Here is a 12048-nt window from a genome sequence, read left to right as displayed (position 1 = left end):
CTCCTTATTTCTTCCTTTTCATTGACTCATGTGGAGTTTGATTATTAACTTCTTTTCCTCTTTGCAACACTATAGCACTAGCATTTTCTCTGGGATTCATGACTGTTTATGATGGAAGCTTTCTAGAACCTTGAGCTTCAAGCTTACTTACAGATGAAGTTAACTGACCAATCTGCCTCTCTATGTTTTGAATGCTATTTCTGGTCTCCTGTTGGAACTATTGTGTATTGCTAGCCAAAGCATTAACAATTTCATCAAGTGACATACCTTGATTTGAGGGAGGTGGAGGTGGTTGATTCACTTATGGTCTTTGCTGCTGGTGTCAGTTTTACATCGGTTGATTCCCATAACTCAGATTGGGATGATCTCGCTATCCTGGATTATAAGTATTAGAAAAGGGATCATACCTACGTTGTGGCTGTCCATGCATTAGCATGCTGCATTGATTCGTCCTCTTGTAATGTAGGACACATGTCAGTAGCATGACTCAAACCCGAACAAATTCCACATACCTTAACAGTTTGCATATTCCCTACAGCCAACTACCTCACCAAAGAAGTTAAATCAAAAATCTGTTTCTCAAGGTTAGATGTAGTTACCTTATTAACCATCATAGGTGTGTGATCCATTCTCATTCCAAACTGCTTAGAATTTACTGCCATGTTAGTAATTAGCCTCCTTGCTTCTTCTGGTGTCTTGTCAACCAAAGCTCCTCCACTAGTAGCATCTATTATACTATGGTCCATTGGTAGAAGTCCTTCATAGAAATACTGAATCAGAAGCTGCTCACTTATTTGATGATGGGGACAACTTGCACATAGCTTCTTAAATCACTCCCAATACTAATACAAACTCTCTCCATTGTACTGCCAGATGCCACAAATTTCTTTTCTTATATTGGTAGCACGGGAAGAAAAGAAATACTTCTCCAAAAATATCCACTTCATCTCGTTCCATGAGTTGACGGATCTAGAAGGAAGGTAATACAACCAACCCTTAGTTGTGCCATCCAGTGAGAAAGGGAAAGCTCGAAGCTTGATTTGATCCTCTGAAACTCCTTGTGGTTTTATGCTAGAACACACAACATGACATTCCTTTAAATGCTTTTGTGGATCCTCACTTGCAAGACCATGAAACTTAGGTAATAAATACATTAGCCTAGATTTTAACTCAAAAGCATCATTTAAAGCAGGGTTTTGAATACACAAAGGCTGTTGGTTTAGATCAGAAGCAGCCAACTCTTTCAAAGTTCTAGCAGCCATGGTTTCATTTTCAAAATCTGAATCAGAATCCGAACTTAAGTCCCTTGGAGATTGGACTCCTTTAGATGTACTTGGAATCTGCCTAGCTTGCATAGCCAATTTTCTCAACTGTTTAGCTATTTTTTCTACTTCTAGATCAAAGATCGACTCACTAGATTGAGAAGTTCTTATCATAAACAAAAAGAAATCAAAGTAAAAACAGAAAAATACCTCAAAACCCTAGAAAACGATGGAATTTAGCCTCAAGAGGGTGGGGCCAAAGATTCATTGGTCTTGATCAAAACGTCATTTCCTTAAAAAAAAGTATGGAGTGCCCTCCTAATTCAACCAAAAATCTGCTGATAAATAGTAACACTGTAATTTTTGCCGAAAACCTAAAAATGGCAAAACTTCACAAATAATGTTAATAACAAAATATCCTAACACTAAAAACATGAAATCCAATAAACTTTAGTCCCTGAAAATGACGCTAAAATTTCTTGATTGTTGTCGATTCCACAAAAAATTAAATTAACTGAAATTACCAATAATAAAATAGTATCTGTAGTAAGTGGTAATTTAGGTCGAACCCTAGAGATTGTGTTACTAAATTCCATGCACTTGTGTAACAGGAAAAGAAAAGGTTGGGGGGGGGGGTGTTGTAACACTAAATTAGAAGAAAGAAATCACGTTTAGAAATTAAAGAACTAAATTTAAATATGAAACTCTCAAATTAAACAAACTTCAGTCCAAGGTAATTCGCATTCTAGTGCATGACTCGATCATAAACAAAAGAAATACAATTATGTCTTATTGAATACTTAACGTAGATTTACCAAACAGCAAGGTAAAACACCTAACTTCCCTATACTCATCAATTCGAGCCCAGCACTCTTGTTGACTCTGATTACTAACTAAAATGATATTAAGAAATCCTCATCAAATTAATAACTGCTTTAAGAACAGGAAGTAGTTAAGCTGAACAACGATTTATAAAGCATAAATCATTTAATTCACCCTATTGTTTCCTTAGGTTATTATCGAAAACTTGGATCATAATCAATAAAACCTAATTGCAACTCACATTCAATCTTACATAATAATTACAGATTATGAAGATGAACTAGCAATTGATCACATCAAACAATTAACTAATAGGCCTTTTTAGCAAATTATTCAATAGATCAAAAACAATGAAATAGGAAAACAAAAAGATATTCAAAAAGAAATAATTTAAATTAAGAACCTGGTCTCACAAATTATGCAATACAACTAGAATCCCTTGAACTGAATTTAGAACTTAGCCACTCATGTTCATGGCTTACAGAAAATCGAAAAAAAATAAAGAAGAAATAAAAAAAGAGAATGGAGAATGAAGGTCTTCTATAGTGTTTGAAGGTCTGAATGGATGTCTCTCCGCTGCTGCCAAAGATGGTCTTTATAATAAAAAACCTAATCCACAAACTTGGAAAACTTTTGAATTTCGAAAAGATAGATTCTCTTCTCTGTAATCACGGCTAATTTTCAGCCACTTCCCTTGCGATTCAGCCTCTGACTTCTTTAGGAAAGTTGTAGCCCTACTTCTTAGCTTTCCAACGGGTACTTATTTCCCAAATCAGAGGTCTATAGCCCATGTTATGGGCCAAAAACCGAAATATGTTCTGGCAGAGTACCCAACCCATAATGATGAATTCATTGCCACTTTTGACAATTAAAATGGCCTTATCTCACTTCCAGCCCTTCATAAAAATTGTAGAGGTGGCTCTTAAGGTTTAATTGGGCCTGGGTTTGCTTAATTTGGACCTCCGGAGCTCCAGATATAAAATAAATCCCAAGACTAGTCGTGACACATCAAGAGTGGGCTTTTGTAATAGATCCATAGCTTATTTTAACAACCTTGGAGACTGATTTGGGCTTTGGTCCCTCTTTGTCATTTGTAGTGCTTTGACTTAGCTTTTCAATGAATTAAATAGCACTTAATTTGGAGACCCACAACTTTAAAAACACCTAAAAAATACAGCAAAGGTCAAATTAATGCACATGCTGAAAATTTCTCCATTTAACACAATTATTCCAATAACTCTATAAAAATATGCCTAATTGATAATTATACTTTAATCAACTGAATTAGACATAAAAATATGCTAGAAATATTAAATGTGATGGAAGTAAAATTAATAAATTATGCACTTATCAGTAACCAATGAATATTAAATACAAAGAATTACACATTAAATTTATAACATGCCCCAGTATGCCTAATATGAGTGGTTTGGAAAGGTTGGCATGCCAATAGGGTTCTAATAGCAGTACTGCATATGACATTGTGCTATTCTGTGATTTATGGCTCTTATGGCCATTATGTGATATAATGGCTTATGGCCAGTTGATATTCTTAATTTACTTGGCCTTGTGCTCGATGATTTCTACGGCTTATTAGCAGTTCTATTGTACACTCGGAGACATTTTATGACCGATGGTGTGATGGCCCGAGGTACTTGGTACCTAGTGTCAGTTTACCTGATTATCCAGTCCGGTCAGTTGCATAGGTCACTCGGGCAACTAAATTGAGTTTTAATAAAAAGCACCAAATTGTTAATAATATTAATAATTAGCTAAAATATCAGTTTGCTCATAATCATAACATGAATTCTGCATATTTAATTATTTTAGTTTATTTTTATTTTATATTGGAACTAATAAGTAGTATTGCTTAGCACTTCGCTTTTGCAACGTGTAGGTTGTAACATCCTCACTTTAACTAATCCGTACAGTCTACTGTTTCGATGATCAATGTCTGTCCAGGCAGCTAGAATATTTGAAATTATAATTAGACTAGAGTGAGGAGTTATAAATAAATCAAATAATGATTAGAAAAATTAAGAAAATTTTTTAGAAATGAAATGCACTAAGGTTAAATGAGCCATAACCCCAGTGATGAGTAACCCAAAGGGGAAGTGACGGTGAAGGCCGTTAGCAACCCTAAACTTAGGGAAAACTTCATGAAATAATTTTTGGGACCTTAGGGAAGGATTATTAGGGTTTCAATGATAATAAAATGTTAAGAAAACATAAGGAAAATTTAATTAATCGGTACACACAATTTTAGCTTGTTAAGCCAAACAGAGGGCATTTTGGTCATTTCATCTTCAGAGATGATTTTTGACCAACTTATCCATTTATGTAAATGAATTATATGATATAAAATATGAAGAAATAGTGATGAAAATTTTATTAAAAATGAATAGAAAGGGAAAGAAAAGAAAATGAATGTAAATTGGATTTATTACATAATGCTTATGTAAGCATGAGGTAATAACAATTTTTGGCCAATCAAAATTAATAAATACATTCATAACACATTAAAAAGAGGGAAAAAGAAGTCAAAATCTAGAATAAACCAGTAGCCATCCTTCTCTCCTCCAAGCCGCACCATAGCTCCTCCATTGCCAAGCTTACCAAAGCTTGAGTTCTTTGGTTTTTCATCAATTAAAGTGCAAGTTCCCAACACAAAACCTTACCCTTTCATCTTAGTGAAGCTTTTGGGAGCAAAAAGAAGTAAAAAGGAAGAGTTCTTACAAGCTTGGAAGTGACTCCATTAGAGGTTATTGACCAAACTTACTCTTTTTCTTTCAATTCATGTTAAAGGAGTGGAATTGAATGCAAATTTACAAGAAAATGGAATAAACATCATGTGTATGCCCTTCTTAAAATTTTGGCAGCTTTGGATTTGGTAGGGTTTTGAAGATTTCTTGGAACTAAAATGGTAGTATGGCTGCCCTTAGCATTAGTCTCTTGAGTAGAATAATGAAATGTAAACAAATGATGAATTTGAAATGGAGAAGTTAGGGTTTGGACACAAACTTGAGACTTTGTTCATGTAATGGTGAAAGTAAGTTTTAATGGTCAATTATTGACCATTCGGTTATGTGTGATTAAGAAATGAAGTGGTTTGTTTCATGATAATTGAAGCTAGGTATGCTGCCCTTGGTGACCTACAGGACTGGGTGTGAGTCCAGCAGGTTTGGGCAGCTATAACTGGAGTTGTATAGGTTCAATTGGTGCAAGGCCAATTGGACATGAAACTAGACACATAATGGCACAACTTTGGTGAAGAAACCCTACCCAGAAAACTAAACCAAGTTAACCTAAAAATTTCCCTAATCTAGGTGACCTGCATTCTGCCTGGGCAAAATGACCAAATAAATAGTATTTATTCATTTGGTCATAACTCAGTGTAGAAAGGTCTAATTGACCTAAAATTTTACCAGAGTAAAGCTGAGACATAGACCTACAACTTTTATGAAGAAAACAAACCCAAATTTTGACCATAACACGTTCAAAAACTTACCAGAATTCAGTGTACAAAATACTATAGAATTGGTTCTATCCAAAAAATCTAGAAAATTTGCAATCCGGCCAGTTATGGTGTTTAGGCCATAACTTGAGCTACAAAACTCCAAATGGAGTGATTCAAAAAATGAAATGTAACTAGACACAATAAGAAACAACTTTCATGAAGATAATTTTGCCAAATTCCTACTGTACAAATGACCAATGGAACAGTAAACTTAGTGGTTGAAATCTGAAAATTGTGAATAACTAACACTAAGTTTTGAAATGGTATTGGCAACCAATACTAACAACTTTAGAATGCAAAATGTGGTATGTTGGGAATATTAGAACCAATTTACCTATTGTCTATGCAAAAGTCAACATTTTAGTTGACTAATGAAATGAATAGTGACACTTAAATTTCAATTTCAAGAATTGTAAAATTTAAAAGTGTAACATGCCCTAGTACACCTAGTAAGATTGGTTTGGATAGGTTGGCATGCCAATAGGGTTTTGTTAGCAGTACTGCATATGGCTTCATGCCATTTTGTGTTTTATGGCCTCACATGCCATTCTGTGATATAATAGCCTTTGGCTATTTTGATTGAATTTATTATACTTGGGTTTTATCCCTAATAATTATTACAACTTATTAGCTGTTCCATAGCACACCGGGAGACACAATGTGACCAATGGTGTAATGGCCCGAGGTACTTGGTACCTAGTGTTAGTTTACCCGTTTATCCAGTCTAGTTGACTAGTATAGGTTACTCAGGCAATTAAAATAAATCTTACCAAATTTTAATCAAATAATACTGCAACAAATGCTAAAAATTAAGTCTATATAAAATGTCAACATACATTCTACATATTTATTTTATTTTAGTTATTTTATTTTATATTGGCACCACTAAGCAGAATTGTTTAGCGCGTCGCTTTTGCCATATGCAGGTACTAGAGATATAGCTAGGGAGTCCAGCAGACCTCAGATCGGGTGAATTGTCAGATCTGCACAGAGCCCAGAGTCACCTCATATCTGCAGTGCACTTGGTAGGACATTAGGATTTTGGGTTGTATTTTGTATTTTGCATTTTGTATTAGTTTTGATTGTAATTACAAACTCCTACAATTATATGATAATGTAAATATATGAAATGTCATGTTACTAAAATTATTTGTATATTATGTTGGAAAATATTCATGAATGTGATTCGAATTGTGATGTGAACAAAGATTTGGAAAATTGTGTTGAGATGTGCATATTGGAGTTCTGAATCTGAAAACCATATTGGAAGTGTCTTTTAAACAGGTTCAGAAGAACTGGTTTTCAATTTACAGCTGGCACTGTAACACCCTCCCGATAACCACTCCGTACATCCTACTGCTCGTGGATCAGGTCGGTCCCATACCTAGAATGTCCGGAAAAATATTCAAACTAAAGTCAGGAACCATAATTAACTCAAATATTAACAAGAAAAATTTAGTAAAAATTTTAGAAATAAAATACAATCAAGTTAAACGAGCCGGTGCCCTAGCGATGGGTAACCGGAGGGAAGTTGCGGTTCTCGCAACGAGGAGCCCTAGACCCGGGGGAAAAATTATAAAATAATTTTTGAGACTCCAGAGAAGGGTTATTGAGGTTCCTATGGCATTAGAATGCCAAGAAAATACCTAGAAAAATTTTTCAATCGGTACAGACAATTTTGACCCGTTAAGCCAAACGGAGGGCATTTTGGTCATTTCGCCTTCCGAGGTGATTTTTGGCCGACTTGTCCAGTTGAGTAAATAATTAATATAACATAAAATATGAAGAAACATTGCTAGAAATTAAATTTGAAATGAGTAGTGAAAGAAAAGAAAAAGAAAATCCAAAATAAAGCAAAAATGACATCATTTAAAAATTTTGACCAATCACAAATTAAGCCATCAATTGACTAATAAATAAAAAGACAAAATGAAGACTAAATAACCACAAATTCCAGCAGCTTCTTCCTCATTTCAGCCGTAGCCCTTTCTTTCCCAAAGCCTTCCACCATTGTTACTCACTTTAAGCTTAAATTTCCTTAAAATCTCACCATATTTCCCATAATTAGCTTCATAAAAACTGAATATCTACCCTAGCTAGAGTGCTTGGAAGTAAAAAGGAAGCAAGAATCTTGAAGTTGGCAAGAAAGAGACTTGGCTAAATTAAGGTTAGTGCTACAAATTTCATTCTTCTTCTTTTAAACTTAGTTAGAACATCATTTGAGCTAAGAAATTGCAAGGAATTGAAGTAAATTACATGTGTTATGGTACTTTAAATTTTCAGCAGCCTTATGAGAGTATGAGGTTGATTGTTTAACAAACTTAGAGTGGTTGGAAATCATGGTTAAGGTATTAAAATGCATGAAGATTGAACTAAGTATGTTAGACAAGGTTTATGAGTAAACTTAGTTGAACATTAGGGTTTGGGAAGGTGAAATGGTGACTTAGCTTTGGAAATGGTTAGAGGACTTTTTAATGGTCAATTAGTGACCATTTTAGGTAGGTTGACCCTAATTAGAACTGAAAAATGGGATGGTAAAGTGAAAGTATAAACTGCCCTATGGACAGCAGCATAGGGACTGAAATTTCAGTCCCTTTGCACTGCCATAACTTGGGCAGTGGTAGTCCAATTGAAGTTTGGCCAATTGGACATGAAACTAGGCTTATAATGGCACATTTTTGCTGAAGAAACCATGCCCAAAAGACCAAAGCAAAAGGGTAAAAACTCAGCCACAATCCGAATGCCCTGCACTGAATGCTGCAGAATTTGCCAAATGAACAGTAACTGTTCATTTGGCCATAACTCACTGTAGATTTGGTCAATTGGTCTGAAATTTTTACAGAAACAAGTTAAGACATAGACAAACAACTTTCATGAAGGAACCTACCCCCAATTATGGCCAGAACTCATTCAACCAAGTGACTCAAGTCACTGTTCATGCACTGTAGATATGGTAAATTTCTGCAGACTGCATATCCGGACAGCCTGGGTTTTTGAGCCATATCTGGAGCTACAAAACTCCAAATGGAGTGATTCAAAAAAGGAAATTCAACTAGACAAAATAAGGAACAACTTTCATGTTTTGCATTTCTTCAAATTCCAACAGTAACAGTGTCCAATGGAACAGTGAAATTGACTCACCAAAACTGAAATTTTCTGCTTGTGTGGGTTACACTTTGAAATTGCATTAACACTTAATGCCAACAAGTTTTAAACACCAAATGTGGTATGTTGGGAGTGCCAAAGGCAATGTACATATTTTTATTCCAAAAGTCAACATTTTTGTTGACCAATGATGAATAGTAACACTAAAAAAGTTGAAATTCACAAATTGACGAATTTAAGAGTTTCAAATGCCCTAGTATACCTAACAAGATTGGTTTGGATAGTTTGGCATGCCAATAGGGTTCATTAGCGATCGCACATGGCAAAAATGCCATTCTGTGATTTCATGGCTTTTAGCCATTCTGACTTTGTATTGAGACTTGGCCTTGTGCCTGATATTATTTACAGCTTGTTAGCTATTCTGTTGCACACCGGGAGATACATATGTGACCGATGGTGTGACGGCCCGAGGTACTAGGTACCCAAAGGCGGTTACCCGTTATCGATCCATGCGTCTAGTGTAGGTTACTTGGGCAACCAAATGAATGAAAATGAGCAATGTAGAAGAAATAAAGGAATGAATATACAAATACATGACAAACAAAACATGCACATGCAATACATATTTATATATGCTATTTTCTTTTATTTTATTATTGCACCACTAAGCATTATTGCTTAGCGCGTTTTGCCACGCCGTAGGTACTGAGAGATCCTGATCGTGAGCTCGTGAGACCTCGATCGGGTGAGTCCATTCGGCGATTCGCACCGTGTCCGTGTCACCTCACTACCTGCAGTGCATTGGTAGGGCACTAGGTGTCATTTTGTCATTTTGATATTTTGTAGCAGATTTTTCTTCATATGTAATTAAACTTGTGTAATGTATATTGATGTATATGTAAATTATGAAAATTGTATTTGTTAATGGAATAGTAAATGTTTACTTGTGATTTATATGCGAACATCACATGTGAATGATGAATGAAAATGGAAATTGAAATGTGGAAATCTTGATATTGAGTTTGGTTTTGATAATGGATGTTTGAGAAATATTGTTGAGATTTTGGATATTGGAGTTTGAGATGATGAAATAAAAATATTGGAAGTGTTTTTAACAGGTTTCGAAGAACGGTTTTCTCCATTTTTAGCCGGTACTCCGCCGGATTTTCTTTAAAATTTTCGGAACCTTAAATGAATAATACTTTTGATAAATGGCTTAAACAAATTGTATTTCATAAATTATATGCAAAAGTATGATATAAATTAATTGAGGAATATTAGAGTGTGCCGGTACACCGTGTGGCATTACTTACTCGGGTATACTGTACACGGGTAAGGGGTGTCACATTTAGTGGTATCAGAGCACGGTTTAGGCGTTTCTGGGCCTAGATTGAGTCCATACCTTGCATTGCATTTGTAAGAGTCGAGGTGACACTAACGCAGATCTGTTTGTCTTTGTTAAATAGGATATGGACCCTTCATCGCAGAGGGCAGTCGAGGAGGAAGTGGAGAGTCATGCTCCACATGCAGCAGCTGAGACTGGGGGCATGAGAGAATCTGCTCCGCCAGCTCAAGCAGAGCCTGCTCAGCCTCCACAGGCCATGTTCCAACAAATGGCCGACTTCTTTAGACAGATGGCTGGGGTAATGCCAGCACCACCACCACCACCACCAGCTCCACAGCAGAAATCACACCTGGAAAGGTTAAGAAAATTTGGGGCAGTGGATTTCTATGGTAAGAGAGAAGATGACTCACATTGCAGTAGAATTGGTTGAACAGTAACGGCAGAGTACTAAAACAACTTCACCGCACTCCAGAGCAAAACACGAAAGTCGCCATCTCTTTACTACAAGACGATGCTTATGAATGGTGGGACATCGTGTCCATGAAGTGCAAATTGTAAGTCAGAATTTGGGATTTCTTTCTCGGAATTCAAGAAGAAGTATGTGGGTCTCAGATACCTAGAAGAGAGAAGAAGGGAATTTATGAACCTGAGGCAGAGACAAATGTCAGTGGCCGAATATGAGAAAGAATTCGTCCAATTAAGCCGCTACGGAAGGGAGATAGTCCCAAATGAAGCTGAAAGATGCAAGAGATTTGAAGAGGGACTAAATGATAACATCAAGATCTAGCTCACTGCCTTGGGAATCACCGAATTTACCAAGTTAGTGGAAGCTGCCATAAAGGTTGAAAAAGAGAGAATTAGTGAGTGGACTATAAGAGAGAGACAAAGAAGAGGGACCGGTCGCCTAGTTCAGCTCTGCATCGTGGAAGAAGTTTAAGGGTCCTCCTGCACAGAGTTCGGTCAGCCACAGGCCGTGGTCGGGCCTCGTGGGCCCAGCCACGATTCACCCCTAGGAGAGGTCACCCACACCATCGGTGGCAGCTCTCCAGGGATGGGGTTCAGGGGACCAGCCCCAGCATCTTCTGCGTGTCCACACTGTCAGAAATGGCACAAGGGGGAATGTTGGAGAGTGACTGGTGCTTGCTTGAGATGTGGGTCGACAGAACATCAACTTAGGAACTGCCCACGCAGAACTACTACACCGCCCGACACAAGTAGATGCACTGCTCCGCACCACCAAGGGGTAGAAGGTCGGGTAAACTGCCGTGGGACCATCTCAGAGGCCTACATCTGAGCCAGCAGAGAGGCCAGATAACAGACCACCTGCCAGAAATTATGCCCTGAGAGCTCAGGAGGAGCAAGATGCCCCGGACGTCATCAGGGGTACGTTCTCCCTCTACACTACACCTGTGCATGCATTGGTGGATCCAGGATCCACTCATTCCTACATTTGCATCAATCTACCCGTAGAAAGGGGGATACTGGTAGGGGAAAGTGACCAAGACATTCTGGTCACTAATCCATTAGGCCACAGTGTAGTGGTGAACAAAGTATACAAAGGTTACCCGTTGAGGATTCAGGGGTATGAATTCTCGGCAGACTTGATTGAGTTGCCCTTCCATGAGTTTGACGTGATTTTGGGAATTGACTGGTTGTCACGTCATCAGGCAATAGTTGATTGCAAATTGAAGAGAATTTCTCTAAAAACTTCAGAGGGTAATGAGATCACAGTTGTGGGGGAAAGGACAGATTTCTTGTCCAATGTCATCTCAGCCACAGTTGCAAGAAGAATGATGAGAAAAGGCTGTGAAGCCTACCTAGCACATGTGGTGGATACTAGGCAGGCTAAGCCAAACCTGAGTAATATACCCACAGTGAGAGACTTCCCAGAGGTATTTCCAGAAGAGTTGCCTGGTTTGCCACCAGAAAGGGAAGTCGAGTTTGCTATTGAGATACTGCCGGGTACAGCACCCATTTCCATTGCTCCTTATAGGATG

At 37.3% G+C, this 12048-nt stretch overlaps 1 non-coding gene across 1 annotated transcript; it reads left to right on the top strand.

Moving 5' to 3' along the window:
* Positions 1 to 792: 792 nt before the first annotated feature.
* LOC131169684 (small nucleolar RNA R71) lies at positions 793 to 899 on the top strand. The gene has a single exon (XR_009140581.1). It is a non-coding gene; the product is annotated as a small nucleolar RNA R71 (small nucleolar RNA).
* The last annotated feature ends 11149 nt before the right edge of the window (positions 900 to 12048 follow it).

Source organism: Hevea brasiliensis, chromosome 1 (genome assembly GCF_030052815.1).
Source record: "Hevea brasiliensis isolate MT/VB/25A 57/8 chromosome 1, ASM3005281v1, whole genome shotgun sequence".
In the NCBI taxonomy this organism is placed as follows: Eukaryota; Viridiplantae; Streptophyta; class Magnoliopsida; order Malpighiales; family Euphorbiaceae; genus Hevea; species Hevea brasiliensis.
Note: the sequence above shows the minus strand (reverse complement) of the source record. Positions and strands in the feature narration are given on the sequence as shown.